This window comes from Haliaeetus albicilla, chromosome 18 (assembly GCF_947461875.1).
Source record: "Haliaeetus albicilla chromosome 18, bHalAlb1.1, whole genome shotgun sequence".
Classification (NCBI taxonomy): Eukaryota; Metazoa; Chordata; class Aves; order Accipitriformes; family Accipitridae; genus Haliaeetus; species Haliaeetus albicilla.
In genome coordinates, this window is record NC_091500.1 from 10,437,152 (window position 1) to 10,453,598 (window position 16,447).

The 16,447-nt window shown below is 46.8% G+C and overlaps 1 long non-coding RNA gene across 1 annotated transcript; it reads right to left on the bottom strand.

Moving 5' to 3' along the window:
• Positions 1–3,700: 3,700 nt before the first annotated feature.
• Positions 3,701–6,718, bottom strand: LOC138689896 (uncharacterized). Its single transcript, XR_011328690.1, has 3 exons — positions 6,616–6,718; positions 5,579–5,670; positions 3,701–4,498 (listed from the first exon to the last, which is right to left on the bottom strand). It is a non-coding gene; the product is annotated as an uncharacterized lncRNA (long non-coding RNA).
• Between the last annotated feature and the right edge of the window lie 9,729 nt (positions 6,719–16,447).

Sequence of the window (16,447 nt, forward strand, 5' to 3'; positions counted from 1 at the left end):
GCATTCGCAGAAAGCATTTCAAGTAAGTAAAGCATGAGCAGCTATGTGTTAAAATAGCCCTTTTCCAGGTAACCACAACAATAAAATAACTACCATAGCTAGCATGTCTCAAGCAGACCCAGCAGGAGAAGCACGAAAATGCAGAGCCCCTGCTGACAACCCCTGGTCGGGGCTGAGGGTGCTGGAGAAGGGGCAAGGGGCGTGAAGGGACTTGCCAAGGTGCTGTGGGCATCAGACTGGTTCCTGAGATAAAAAGAGAGCCCGTCAGCTCACTGCTATTCAGAAACCCAAAAAGGGGAAACCCACAAACACAGGCACAAAACAGCAAAGCAGCAAGGAAGAAAGCTCATTCCTGCTTTATCCAAACAAGAGCTAGTTGTTGCTTGAGCCCAAAGGGATGGCAGAAATGCCCCGGCGGTTGGGATCTCAACTTGTCAGCTTGGATTATCCTTGTGTAAATCCCACGAAGCAGGGGGCATTCCTGCGCAGTGGCAGGAGGCTGCTTTGCTTGCTCAGCCACCAAAGTGCCTGCCAGGGTTTCTGAGCACACTTTGCTCTGGCCCCATGACTTTGCACATCCTGAGGTTCAGCCCTGAGCCTGGCATATCGTGCTGTGCCACACCAGGCTCCCTGACCCAGCACGGGGACAATAACAACAAAAGCCACCTGCTTTTAGGGGAGAAAGACGAAACCATAGGTCCAGAAAGATATGAGGGCTTGAGTAGGATGGGTCAAGCCTTTTTAAGTGCTCTACGATCAGATTAGACAGAAGCAGTGTTAATAAAAAAACAGATACTGGTAGATTTAAAGCCACTGGGAAAAGACCTGTCGATTTGAATGGGTGCAAGGGAGGGCCCAGCAACAGCGGGGTTTGAGGGGATACTCCAGGATTAGACCCTGACACTTAAGGCTTTCAGCCCTGCTTTAGGCAAGGGTGGTAGGCTGGACCACAGGCTCTCCAGAGGTCCCTTCTGATCTGAATTATCCCCTGAGTCCATGAACATGTTCTAAATGTGCTGAAAAACTTTCTGAAGTTTCTAAAGTTTCTTGAGAAACTGTTAGGATAAGAAACACACCATCATCATAATACATGCTTACCATATCTTCTGGTGAGTGCCCTGTGCTGAGACTGAAAATATCTCAGTTCAGTTGCTGGCAGTGCCTCAGACTTTCAGGCTGATGCTGAGGATAAACCCAAAATATCAGAGCAGTCAGACTAAATGTCCTATTAACACAGCATCCTTTCTTTGGCAGGAGCTGAACCAGGTGCTGGATAAATTCTTTAACCAGTGCTGTGCTTTAGGTGCCCACATGTTCCAGGATGAAAGTAACCCTTTCTTCCTACTACTCTTTGCCTGTCTCTAGAGCAGAGCCCTGGTTTTGCTCTGTCTTTATACAGCATCCAGTACAAGAAGCCTCAAGTCTCACTGAGCCCTTGTTGCATTCAGCTGCAAACTCCGCTCTCCTCTGAGCGGCCATGGGCATGGCACCATGAAAATGCTGCTTTCTGTAACTTACCTATCATGATTCGTCACTGAAGAGCAAACCCTGGAGGATAAATTGAAATAATACTTCCTCTTTCTTTTTTTATCAAATTCAGAAATACATTTCCACTCCTCTTTGGTTTTGAAGATGGTTTTATGAAAGGACAAGAGCTAGCACACAAGTCAGACAGCAGTTTACCCTTTGCAGGTTCATAATGTGAATCACACCCTCCTGTTTGAGCTTCATACTTCTGCCATATTCCTGCCTGGCCTATTGATAGCACAAGATACAGTGAGGATGGGCAAAGGATGGCCACTGCTACCCTCTGGGACAGGAGGTAGTAAAGCCTCCCGAGCAGCTCAACCGTCCTCACTCAGCGTGCGGGGAGAGTGCCTGTGCCAGGCAAAGGTGCAAAACTCTTCTTCCTCCAGGGACAGTGCAGAGCCAGGGGTTAGTCTGTTGTGATTTAGGGAATCCAAAGCTTTTGCTCAGATTTTGTGCCAAACCCCAAACCCAACACTTGTGTTGTCACTGATACTATTGCAGGAGGGAGCCAGAGGCATCAAGAAGTAAATTCAAGAGAATTAAGACCATCTGCTGCCCAGGACTGCCAGCCCATGGCTCCCTGCAGAGTCAGTTGAGACAAGCAGTTACAATATCCGAGTTAAATGCCTTTGAAAGACACCTAAACCCAGTCAGTAATGCTCTGCCCCTCTTGCACGCAGCAGTAGGTAAAAGCCAACCAAAGCAATAATTTTGCTAGAAATTGTAGAAGTTCTTTACAGAGACTAGTCAGATATATGTACCTAATAAGTGAATACATACATAGACATATATACACATCTTCTGGTTGGATCTAAGTTCTCACATCAGTACCTGTCCTAAAGAGTCTGCCAGGTAAATGGGCATCCATGACAGTCTGTTTTTCATAGCCCTGTAATTGATGCTCTGGATTCAGTCTCTGGGATTCCAAATGCGGACAAAATGTGACCAGAGACAGTGATAACACAGTTCCTTACAAAGGGATGAGAAAGAAGCCTGATTTTTGGCCACTCCAGACCATTATTTATAATCTAGAGGCAAACACCATCAAGGGGACAATAAGATCGTTTATCACTGGACTGCATAAGGCTGAAAGATGAGTGTCCTCTCGATCTCTTTCGAAATGTCTCTGAGCTGAAAGCACTCCCGTCTCAGCAGCAGTTTTCTTCAGAAGCTAGCTAGTGCTATCAGTGCCTTTTGCCAATAGCAGCTATAATTACATTAAATGGTTGATTTGCAGAAGCAGAAGGAGGAGAACATGTGCAGAGCAATGTTACACAACATCGCAAAGAGTTTGCACACTTCTGTCACTCCAGCAAACCACTTACAATGATACTCACATGCTCCTATTTTCTTTCTGTATTTTGGAGATAAGCCTGTTTTGAATTCTTCTGCGGGATTATCTGATGGCTGCACGCAGCTTGATTCATTGCAGCCATTAGAGGGGGGCTGGATGACCCCTGAAACAATTCCCTGCTATGAATAGCCATTGTGATCCCACATGAACAATGGCACAAGATGTCACACAACGTTTCCTGCGCTTCAGAGAGGGATGCTCAAATACAAGAACTTAAAAATAAAACAGGATCACTTCTGTGAAGTGGAAGTGACTGCAATATGCACTGCCTCTTCTCTTGGAAGCATACTGGTGTTCGTGTAAGTCCTTTCTACCTCGAAATGCTGTCCTTTCTCCCCAAGCTTGTGCTGTAATTAGAATTCTACCTTTGAATCTGAGTGCACTTTGTAGGTTTAATAAGGCAACCAGCAGCAATAACAGCAGTAATTATAAATATGTTCAGTGTCCAGAACTGAAGAAAAATACACTCAAGATGAAAAATGCCATCACTCAAGGATTTTTTTGAAACAACACAGGCAGAAATGGGCAAGTTTGCATGGCTATAAATATCACAAGCACAGAGCCTACATTATATAGGGCACGTGTGTGATGAGCATTCTTCTGAAAGACTCTGGGCAGTGTTAAAGCATGAGAGCACAAGTGATCTGGGAAATATCAAAATATTATAATCTGCTACGGAGACACACAGCTTTTTTTTATGGCTTGCAAAAATATACTCGGGATTCCAGATGCACTCCGCTGCTGGAGCGCCTGTTTATGGCAAATGGAGAGCGTGCAGGGAAGTATTGCTAAACAGGTTGGCAATGGATTAGCATAAGCAACTTGGTAACGAGTTATTTTAATGGTATTGTATATCCTGTGCTGAGTGTCATGGTGAAACATCTCAAGGAACAGTTTGTAACAACCACCTTACAGTCATCCCACATGTATTATCAGGATCCAGAACACATGCAGAGTGGACACAAGACAAATTGGTAGGGATCTTGGTTGTCACGAGTCATTCCTCGGCTACTCAGGAGACCTTCTGCTGAAATTTGGCAATACCCTGAACACAAACTGCTCCCAATAAGCCATCAGGAAACCTGAAGTACTTTGTTTTCCCATCTGCCCTCCAAAGGTCAGAAGGACAAACTGAATATGTCTAAACAACAAATTACCGTAACTCATCTTCTTATTTTATTATTTTTCATTTGCCAGTATCCATGGAGCATTTCTCCCAGTAGCTCCTCAGACACTACTAAACCTGACCCATAACAAAACTGGGAGGTTTCTCATTTTTGCAGCCTCGGAAATGAAGCCTGATAAGATAGAATTTCTCTGAAGCTTTTACTTAACCCCAAGATTCTCCTGTCTCCAGCCACCTTTCTCCAGGACATGCAATGTGGGTCCAAGCTGCGCACCCAAGAGGCATCTGACTCCAGGTGCTTGGTCTCAGCGCCTGCAATACCATAAGGAACAAGCCATGTTTTGGGACCTTCGCACTTCTTTTCTCCATGGGCTCCTTCTGAACTCTCCCGCTTGTTCTCCGACCTTCACCTTCTCAGGAGGAAGAGGTGGTGCATTGCTTCTGGTGCCAGCTGTGTCACCCTGCCTGAGCTCTCACAACTCTGCCGGCTGAGAAAACAAGCTGAAAACATGACAGATGCTGCTGGCGGTTGATGCAATTAAGACAAGACCTTGTTCTGCAGAACCAGGCAGAAGGCTACACGGGGCTCCCCACCTTGCATACGTCAAAATTAAATGTTTCCAACCTCAAACTTCACACTGGTGTACTTCTCTAATGCTGTTAGCAGCTTAGGTGTTGATGTCAGCAGTAAGAGAAGCGGCCCTCATGACACACAACGATTTCACACAGTGGAGAGTGGGAACACAGTGTGCTACTGAAAAACCAGACATTTTGTGGCCTTGCTCTGAGCACTGATGCTGGAAACGCTGTTCAAGCTAGCAAGGCAGCTGCTGCAGAGCTGAGGCTCCATGTATGGGCTTGATTCACCCTTTATCGCTTTCTCTGGAAAAGACACGGGACCCACCCAGTTCACCCACTGCAGTCCCCTAAAGGCTGCTAGAAGGTTGGATCTGCTGTCTCTGCAAGCAGCAAGCCTGGAGGAAAGTCCCATGCTTGACCAGACCAGGGGGGTTAGTTATTCCCAGCCCACGAGAGGGTCTCAGTCCATCACTGGGGACCCCTGAGAAGCTCGGATGCCGGTGGGCTGTGAAGCCCCTGAGTGCAGAAGTGGGCAGCGCTAGAGCCTGCTGGTGTCCCAGCTGCTCTCTTTAAAAGTGGCATTAGGCTCTATTTAGTTGCCTAACCAGCAGTGCCCAGTGCTATTTAAGATGCCCTTTGGCCTTTGCTCCCTTACTGCTGCAAGCTCTGTGCCCATCTCCTAATCAGGGCAGACATTTCGGCTCCCCTAGGGCGTCCCACGTGGCACAGGGTGCCTACATTTCAGCTTGGAAACCAGGCCCACAGTCCTCAAATCCCCATTTTTTAAAATTATCGGCATCAACAAAATAAGCCCAGACTTACAAAATACAGTGCCTGTCAGTTCGTGTTTATGTATGTAGGATTCAGTGCATGTGGATGAAGATATAAATATGTGCCCAAGCTTATGCAAACTTTCTACCAGGAGAGCAACAGCTCAGATGTATTCGCCCACTCGCCGGTGGTTTCTGAATCTCATTTTCTAAATATACCTTGCCCGATTCATGGGGGGAACATAGTGTTTGGCACCTCCCAAGGGGAAACACAGATGTTTGGCTCCCAGTCCCTGGAATTTCTTGAACTTCTGTGGACAAAAGGGGAAAGGCCAGAGGTCAAGCAGCACTATTTATTCTGCCCTGTTTCCTACCAATTGTTCAAAACGGCCCAGCAGATAAAGCATGGGCATTTCTTGTCGGCAAGACCCGCGGGGGCTGCCGGCACAACATGCTGAATTCCAGTCATTCCTACAGGCTGCTGGGGGATGCCCGAGCCCCATTGAGGGAAACCGGCCCCACCAGCCCACAGGCTGCCGAGGAAGGACCTGACCCCAGACAGACCACCCCGTCCCCTTGGCACCAGCCCTGTTTGTTTGCTGTCACTCAGTGGAGAAGAAATCCTGGGCCTCAAGAAGTGTCTCACCCGCTGGGAAGGTGGATACCCAGCAGAGGCAGCCCCAGTAAGGATGCCCAAAGGGCTTCTTGCTTTTCAAGCAGGACCACAAGGGAGAGGGGGAGAGAGAAGAAGAGATGCTTGCCTGGATTTTAAATATTTATTTTTTCATGCCCTTAAGCTTTCATTTAATTAAATTAAAGAGAGTGGTGAGACACTGGAACAGGTTGCCCAGAGAAGTTATGGATGCTCCACCACTGGAAGCGTTCAAGGCCAGGTTGGACCGGGCTTTGAGCAATCTGATCTAGTGGAAGGTGTCCCTGCCCATGGTAGGGGGGTTGGACTAGATGATCTTTACAGGTCCCTTCCAACCCAAACCATGCTGTGATTCTATGAATTTTGGAGCAAATAGTCTGGAGCACACCCAAAAAGTCAAAGGTACTTGCTCAGAACTAGGTCCTCAGGATCCAGGTAGAAAAAACCTGCAGCCCTAAGAAAAGAGCTGGGATCAGCACAGTCCCTTCTCGTGGCACTCTCCTAAAACCAGGTGGCTGCTCCCACAAGGACACAGGCTGTCCCATAGTTATTTTTCCCAGCCCAAGCAGCCACATATGTGGCTATCAGACAGCAGCCCACTCACCGGCACGGGTACCCGAAAGTTGCTGTGCTCTGCCTCAACCCCCTCCTCAACTCACAGAGAGCATAGCCTCCAGCTGCACCACCACTTTCTGTGCCACCAGTGAGTCTGCACTCACCGTGGGCGGTGACCATGGGGCGTTTTCATCTCAAAAAAAAATCTAGAATGTGCTCCAACTTCTCTTTCTGCAAATATGCTCTGTGCTAAAAACAAAACACTGCAGTAACAACCGCAGTGGTTCCCTGAATAGCAGGTCAGGGTGGTATAAAGTTCCCTGGCTGGTGTCCCTGGCATTATTGCTACTCAAATAATGGGGGGAAACACCGCAAGTGGCAGCCCGGCTCTCCATCCTGCCCTCACATTACCTGCAAGTGCCATAACTGAGCAGTACCCATCACAGGAAAATGCCCCCAATTTGCAGGATATTCCTGCCACAGAGGTGGCACTCATTCTACACTACTTTCTGGTATTTCTACAGTGAGTAGAGACAGAGGTCTGAGACATTTGCATCCTCCAGCCAGTCCTGATCACCGAAAGAGCCTTTTGGGGCCAGAGGGGTTTGTGCATCAGCTGCAGCCTCCCGTTACTCTGGCACTGAATCACTGTCTGGCACTGGGTGGTTTTCCAGCACCAAGGAAACATGAATGTGGAGCAATGCCACCTTCCCTCCTTTCCCTTCCTCTGTGTCTGCCCTGGGCATGCTCTGTGCTTACTTATTGTGTGGACATCTGCAGCTTCAAGGGCTGCAAATACTAATAGAGATCTAAAGAAATGAAAGCTTCACCCTGCATTCTCAATGAATGCAATTAAGATTTTTTTTCGAAACAGTCCTATTATTTCATTCACTTATATGTTCTCTGCTGATTTAACATCTCACAGAAGTTTTTTGGGGAGAGCTTTTAAGCCCATACAGTGGTAACATTCCATGCTGTCCCTCTCTTCTCCCCAGCCCCCAGGATGGTTTCAAATGCACCCTCATCCCCCCTCCTCTTTCAACAGGTAGAAAATCTGTTTAGAAATAAGAGTAAGAGCATGACCACCTTGCTGGTCATTACTGCCATGCCTGCTGCATGCCAGCACCACCAGGGCAGGCTAATCTACCTAACCTGAGTTCTCACAGTGAGTATTGAAGTGATTTCAGGGCATGCTACCATCCAGACTGGTGTCCATGCAAGAGTTAAAGCAACCAGTGCTGTGTCTTCATCACCGAGTTGAACCAGCCTAGTATTTTGCAAGTTAGATGTACCCAGGTCTCTATTTTGTTCCGTATTTCTACAGTATCTAGCACAGCAGTACTCTGATTCATACACAATGTTCCCAGGCGTGGTCCCAAAACAAACAAGAAATTGCAACTCAGCAATGGCAGGCTTAACCACAGGGCTTAAATCACCCGCTGCAAGCGCACTGAAATGAAGAGGAGTGTGGCTTGGTTTCCGTTGGAGAAGCAGCACTTTCTGTATCAATTCCAGATCAAGAAGCAGAGCCCAGGAGGTCCAAACCCTTTGGCCCAGCCACCAGACCTCCACTGGTTGATTGTAGGGGCACAACACGGGCAGGTTAATACTCCACCATTCCTGTAAAGGAGTTCGGTCACACAGTGCTGTTAGTGACCACCTCCCAAGCTAGTGGCAGCCCTGCACCTGTGCACAGTCCTTTGGGGTCAGCAGCACAGCCAGCACGTGAGCTACATTGCTCACGAGACCCATGTCTGGAGATAAATAACCAACCATCCGCACCGCCAGTTGCCTTCACTTAAACCGTATATCCCTCCCTACCAGTGTTCAAATAAATTTGGACCCTGACCCAGTGAAGCATTCGAACATGTGCTCCATTTTAACCACTGTTGTTGGTGGAGCAGAGAGATGGGGTGACAGCATGTGTGGAGTTTGCCTTTTACACTGGCAGGGACGGACGCTGAGTTCATCCCTGCGTATTTGCTGATGGACAGTAGTAACCATGTTCGAAGAGGGCTGGTGTCCCCTGCTCGGCTTGTCCCCAGGGAAAGAGCTGTGCAGACACAGCACCTCTGCTCTCCGCTGTCCTGAGTGCACTCCTCCTTGTCCCTGCTAGATGTCTTGCTGACCCTGTCAGGCTTGTGACCTAGGCTAGATCTGCCCCAAAGTGCTGGTGGGGTCTTGCCATGGTTTAGCCCCAGCCAGCAACTAAGCACCACAGAGACGCTCACTCACTCCCCCCATGGTGGGATGCAGGAGACAATTGGAAGGGTAAAAGTGAGAAAACTCATGGCTTGAGATAAAGACAGTTAAAGCAAAAGCTGTACACACAAGCAAAGCAAAACAAGGAATTAATTCACCATTTCCCACGGGCAGGCAGGTGTTCAGCCATCTCCAGGAAAGCAGGAGATGCTAACGCATAACGGTGACTTGGGAAGACGAACGCCAACACTCCGAACGTCCCCCCTTCCTTTTTCTTCCCCCAGCTTTATATGCTGAGCATGACGTCATATGGTCGGGGATATCCCTTTGGTCAGTCGGGGTCAGCTGTCCCAGCTGTGTCCCCTCCCAACTCCTTGTGCCCCCCCAGCCTCCTCGCTGGTGGGGTGGGGTGAGAAGCAGAAAAGGCCTTGGCTCTGTGTGAGCACTGCTCAGCAGGAACGAAAACAGCCCTGTGTTATCAACACTGTTTACAGCACAAATCCAAAACATAGCCCCATACTAACTACTGTGAAGAAATTAACTGTGTCCCAGCCCAAACCAGCACAGGTCTTTGCCCAGCACTGCTTTCCGCTGCTCCGTCACGCTCACAGGGCTGTGCAGAGGGAGTGGGTAGGGTAGGCTGCAGCCCAAATCTGGACAGGGCACACGGCCCCATGGGGAGACTGTCTCCTTCATGACTCTGGTTAGATGGGGTGTCCCAGCTGCAGCAGGTCCCCAAATGCCACCAGCAAAAAAGCCAAGGACAGGGTTCTCTGGCCCACTCCCAGGCAAAAAAGGAAGGAAGGAATGGGCATTAAGCAAACAGCAGAAAGGCCTCGGTAGAAATTGAGGGTGCTCCATGCTTCAGAACGGCTTTCAGCCTCTTAAGTCCCGGTGCAAATATGGTCCTGCTCAGAGGCAGATGATAAGGATTGATCCCATAAGCAAAGCAAAGAGCTCTTAAAACACTTGCTACGAGTGTGGGAAGCCACTCAGAGGAGCTAGAAATCATGCAAAATGATGGGGGCTATGAACTCAGGAGCTTAGCTCTGGCCTGCTGGGATTGCTCTCATAACTCCAATCTTAACACATGATCTGTTTAAGGGCGATAGGAAGGGGAGAAGGAGTGCAGGGGTGCTGTTATGCATCAAGTGTACATACCACTGCCAGCAACCTGTCACTTGGCAATGAAGACCATGGTGATGGAGCCCACTGAGTAAGTGCATACGGCATGTGAAATGAAGGGGAAAGCAGTGAGGTCTCCGCTCCGGACCACCAGGACTGGTGAGCACGAGAGAAAAATATCTGGACCAACTCTCAAGCTGCCAGAAAACATGCAAGGGAGAAGCTGTTATCCCAAACTGGGGCTGAGGGTGGCTGCTGGCGGTCAGACATCGCTGTGTTTATATTCCAGCTGCCTCCTATGGAAAGTGCACAGAGTCCGGCATTTCATAGCAAATGTAAAACACCGGGGACTTTGATTCACAACTGGGATTTATCTAGGTACTGCCTGTGGTCTTTGTGGTAAGGTACAAATTTTACAGTTCACTGCCCCAGGTTGTGATTCATGGTGAGAGAGGCCATTAAAAAGAGATTTACAGGAGATACAGCAGAACTGCCCAAATTATCCACTAAGGCTAAGCAGAGAAGCAAAGATTTGACTCTGCCTCTGCATAAGAAAGTCTCTTCCCTTCAGCCAGAATTAGACACCTAAGCCTGGTCAGTCCTTTCTTGCAAAAGAAAGATGCACAGAGGAGCAGTGTGCAGCCGGACTGTACCTATACCAGGAAGGTGAGCAGGGAGAGGGCTGGGCCATGGCCCTGGTGCTTCACGCACCCTTTGTCCATCCTGCAGGACTCTTAGCACAGTCTCCAGCATAGTTCTGGCCCAGAACAGAGAGCAGTCTCATTTGGAAGGGAAGAGACATCCTCATGGAAGTAAGCTGGGCCACGATGCCGGTGTCAGAATGAGAAAACAGGGGTTTGGCTGTTTTATTTACTCATTCGTACAGGTGCAACATCAGACACTGGAGATCTGGTTTAGATTCCCCTAGATTCAAGTCTTCCATCACTATGGAGAGTGCAAACTATATGATGTGGAGGGATAGGGCTCCCTTTGTGTCTGCTGCTGGAGGAGTTCTAGTATTATAAAATGAATACACGTTTAATGAAGCAGACACTGGACAACCCATCCACCAACCCTGAGACTCATAACCCCTAGTACATTATAGCTGTTGCTGGCCCAAAGAAGAATTATTTGTTTTATGTAAAGTGAAAGATCCACAAAAATCTTAAGAAAGCCCTACTCCAACATCAGGCATTCTGGTACCTAGGATGTGCTCCAGCTGCATCTATCTCCTTTTCCCCCCAGATAATGACCCTACCCCTAACCCTGTAAGCACGTGTTGTCATTAGGTACTTCCTTACCCTGGCAGTGTTGGACTCAAACTTCTCCCAGGAGAGCTTGTTCTCCTTAGACCAGACTCGGTGTTGCCCAGGTTGAGGTAGACAGCTGTCCTTGTGCCATGCACATCTCAAAAGAAGTCCAAAAAGCTGTAGCTGCCTTAGTGTCCTATTACACCAGTGAACAGGGACACAGGATCATTTTCATGTGATATACTACTAGTTAAAATAGTAATATGAACTTCTTGCTTCATGTACTGAGGAATTTAGTCCAGACAGGTTGAAGCTGGCCACATGCTGGACTGAACTGCATGTAATCTCTGACCAGGCCATGACAGAAGGACTCAGGTATGTGTCCCTAAGGCAGATACATGACTGTTGTTGGTTGGGTGGTTGGTTGCTTTTTTTTTTTTTTTTTTTTTTTGCAGTAACATCATTTTCAACCCAGATAAAGTTGCACAGACGTGTGTGGATCACATGAAAATGATGAGGCTTGAGGAGTCACAAAGGGCAGCCAACACTTAGATAATCCTAACTGCTGTAAACGCATCAGGAAAATGAGAGGGAGGGATAGGCTGTGCCTGTGGGAGAGGGGCACAGCTGAAAATACTCCCAGGGCCCATGGCTTGACCCTTAGATGAGCTGAATCTATGATCTCAACAAAGGACTCTCAGAAGCTTTGCAAGCATCAGCTCATGGATATGCACAAAGCCACGCTTCCTCCCTCCCTCGTTCCCACAGGGGAATAGCCCTGCAAGGTACAACTTCACAGCTCCTCACTTCAGGGTCAATTCTTAATGTTTATTTGTTGACTTGAGTGCTTTCTAATATCACACATGCAGAAGATTTATTACTGGTAGTTATTTCCATTAATAACGTAATAAATGGTCATACACCCATATCTAGAGGATATAAATGTGGGTTCAGCAGGACAGAGAGGGCTGAAGGTAACTCCAACCTCTCAGCCACCAGGGAGGGATGCTAGGCTCCCCACACTGGGTAGGTGACATGGATGCGAAGCTCCCTTCCCCTCCTATTTAGGCAAAACTCGCTCTGCCTGCAGGCTGTGTTGTTAGACTGGACAAGGACCCCAGTTTTTCACATCCTTTGGTTGTCTGAAATAGGATTTTGTTTCAAATCCACCTCCAAATAAGCCTTGTTTTTCAGAGGAGAGAACTGGGACATGTAGAAATTAAGACCTAATTAGACAAGTGGTATCAGTCTGAGGAATCTAAATACTTCATCATCCTCTCTCGGCAAGTCTTTGTGTCCCAGCTTCTTTTTTTTACTTTTCTATTTGTTTCCTCAAGAACTACATTTTACCTGGGATTAATAGGTTTTGGCATTGTACTTATGCCATTCCTTCCTAACCTGCAAAAGTTCTCTTGCGACATTTTTAATAGTAACCCATTTGCCTTCCCTCCTGTCTATCCTACAAAACACTCCTATATTAAAATAAATAACTGCAGCATCTTGAACGTGTTCCAGGAAAGGGTAAGATGCTGTACTGGGAAACAACAAATGTCACAGTCTGCATAGGGAAAAATACAAGCTTTGTTTAATCTCTGCCTCATTACAAGCACTGTGTCCTGGCTCTGAGAAACACGAACTCAAGCTGAGTCGATTTCCTTGAGAGTGAGTAATGGACAATCCAGCTGGCTTGCCAGGAAGCATGGCCCCAAGGCTATGCAGTACATGGCTTCCAAGAAGAAAGGGCCATATTTGTAAACAGAAGGCGACAACGCACATCGTTAAGAGAAGCAATTCCCTATTTGACAGGTGCTGAAACAAAGCCACTGAGCTCTCCTTATAGGGAACGAGTCTACCAAACAGGAAGGTCAAAGATGTGACAATGTCTGGTTAAAAGAATAAAAAGTACTTACATATCCTCCTGCCGTTACGCTGGATACAAGAGTAGTAAATATTTCACAACTGTGGAAAGTCTGGCATTGTGCAAGGGCTTTTGCTCTGCAGGATGGCGGAGCCAGGCCAGCAGGAACCTGTCTGGTCTCACTCCTCAGGGAGGGTTTGCACCTGCCCTGTGCTCACTGGCACAGCGAAGGTGTCCGTGCAGCGTGAAGGGCTTCGAGCCAAACAAGAACCAGCGCAGCTCATGGGTGTCAGCACTCACCGGTCATTTTGTCTAACAAAAGGGAGCACGGACTCTTCTTCATGCTCCTCAGAAGTTCATGGGAGAGCCAGAAGGAAGGGCAGATGTCAAAGGGTGAAATGCTGGCTCCTGCCAAATCCAAAGCAAAACTCCCATTGGTTTCAAAGGACTCAATTATTTATCCTTAGATTTCAAGGCCGAGGCAGACTATTGAGCATCTTGTCTAAAAGTCCCACGAGCAACAGCAGTTCAACACAACATGCCCCAAACCTGCTAGTGAACCCCAACACTGGTCCCTGGCTTCCCCTGTCCCTGGGCTACGCAACAGCGAGTCAGACTCTGAGAGAAACAGCATATCTTGCTCTCCTCATAGCCTCAGACCTAATTTTTTATTTACTAGGGCATAAGCAATGTCGTGTCTTGTATGACAAAGATACCTGTCCATCACGGATGTAAGGCTGCTGATCTCAGTGACATTTCTTAGAAAGCTCTGATTGTTTCAGGTAGCAAAGAGCCCTTGGAAGTTCTTTCAGTGGTTAACTGTCCTCCTCCCCACGCTTACCAGATCTGTAGAGTCTTCCTTCCCCCCAGCTGCTCTTGAGGGCACATGGTTTGGGTTCTAATGCTGCATGCTGGCACCAGGCCGTGTTTCCCGGGGAACACTATGCAGCCCTTCATAAGCAGATTAGGAAACAAACCCCAGGAAGGGGAGAACACAGCAGGAAAAGAACTCGTCTCCAAACAACACCCACAGCAGGAACTGAGGCCTCCCCTCGGTGAGGAAACTAGGGAAAATGTGGGATTTAAAACTGAAACTGATGGGATCCTCTGTTACCTTGCAGCATTAAAGACATACAGTAATGCTCCCTCTCTCCTGACAGGCCCATCATGGCCCTGCTTATAGTCAAGCTCAGTTCTATATGAACATCAAAAGATGTCCCTTGTTCAAGTCAGCTGCACGGTGCACACAGTGTCGTTTGGGAAATCAAAGGTATCTGGATTGTTCAATGCTTTCATGGTCTTGTGGGTCTTGTTTTACATGAGCAAGATGCCTGGACCCCGCTAATCTACTGGGCACCACAACTAAGAGAAACCATTGCAGCTTGAGGTAAGGTGGACAGTTGCAGAAGAACTCATCTTCAACAGGCAGCTAGTCCACGCAGATGCCACTCTGTCCAGTATTTGCCCATATCTGCAGATGCTAGAACCATTGTTAAGTGGGCTTGTACGCTGATATTGCTAAACCTACCACAAACCCCTCAGTGGACTCTGTCCAAATGTTCCTCTTGACTCACATTCTATATCTATATCATATGCACGGGTGAATCCCACACATTGTTTCTACCCCCTTCAAATCTCCACCTTTTTTTCTTCCCCTCTGCTTTTCTCTCCACTTTGTCCCTTGGACCTTATTCCATCTCCATTACTCAACACTGTATAAATATCACTAGCAAAAACTGAGCATTACAGAAAATAAACCCAAAGGTTTGTAGAAATCAATGTCATTAGGAGAATAAAGGAGGACTAAATTCTAATGCAAGTCTCCCACTCAGTTGTAAAACATGCTGCTGTATTTACACTAAAATAATCATCAGACAGTTATGGGTTTTTTTCCCAGACAACTGTATCCTGAATTTGTTCTCAGAGAGGAAGTTGCTCATAGCCTCTCACACTCCCCTCTTTGATGCCTGCTATTTTAGGATTGTTTTAGTCCCTCTTTGCCTCTCTCCCTATAAAACTAGAATCACTTTAGCCCACAAGGTTTTTTCATAAGGCCTCCTTCTCAGCATATGAATCCAATTTTAGATTTTTAGGCTTAAAAATAAATATCTAACAAAAAAAGAAGGTGATCTACAGAGGGAGGAAAGAAAAGAAAGCTCCAACATCCATTGTTTCAGCCTTAGCAATCTCCAATGTATTCAGCAGTCACATTTATTTTACTGTGAGGGATGTGTAATCTCTGGATGGATCTGCTTAGTAAAGATTTAGTATTGAACGGGTGATGCCTGAAAGAATAGGAGTGCGGTTGTAGTGTGTTGCCCAGGGATGGCTGCTCAGTAAACTGACCAGAATAAACAGTGTACGCATGCAAATTAGAAAACTCTTTGGGAAAAAAGCCACTTATATAGTAATGGCCCAGCTTTCAGAAAAGCTGTTCTGTAAAACACATTATTTATGGAAGATTGCACTTTATTTTTATACTTTCTATTAAGTACGTAAAAATATATTATTGACCTTTTGCAAATCATAGCTGAGCAACATCTGCAGGAGATGTGGTCACTCAGCAGCTGTATTAAAATGTACAAACATCATTTTAACGCAGGCCTGAGACTGCAGGCTGGAGTCCAGCTGGAACAAGGGGCCAAAACAAGCCTTCTGGAGAAAGTAATCTGAAATACATTTGAGGCTATCTTACACATGAGAAATTGTTTCAGCCATTCCCTAATAGTCATCTTCCCTCCCCAAACCAAGATTCTTCAAAGAGAAGGGATCTGTATCTGAGGTAGGTGTCCAAACCTCAAAAAGCAGTGAAGATGTGCCTTAAAGACAGAACAAATGTCCTCTCTGAAGCTTTGGTTCCCATGCACAATCCCTCTGATGCCATGTGGGACTTGGGGGTTTTGTTTCTTCTTTTCTTGCTGCCAGCTCAGCCCTTCCCATCCCAGCTCCTCACCTCCTCACGAGATCCCCAAATCTTCATTTAGGCAATCGCATTTCTCAAAATTTTTTACTGGAAATGTGCCAAAAAGGATGTTGACAATGCTCAGACACTAGTGATGTTTTGGTTTGGTTTAAAGAAATGGATATCCATTCTAAACACCACAGAATGAAAACTTCTGGAGGCTCAACACTTTGACAAAAATAAGCCTTTATTTTTTAATCCATCCTACCTGCACTTAACTTGACCAGTCCCATTCAAATTATTCTTAACTGGGCAGTTCTCACAGCACCCAACAGAGAGCAGCAATATATACACATTAACTAGAGTTAATTCCTTACCAGACTTGATTCCTGAAGAAGTTACACATTGGCTGATAAAATTATCATGCACATGTTTAGCTTACTGTATTTAAACACTACTTGAGTACATTTTAATCAATGAGAATTCTTCTGCTACAAGGAGGCAATAAAGCACTTGAATAAGTACACTTTCATTCTGGAAAAAC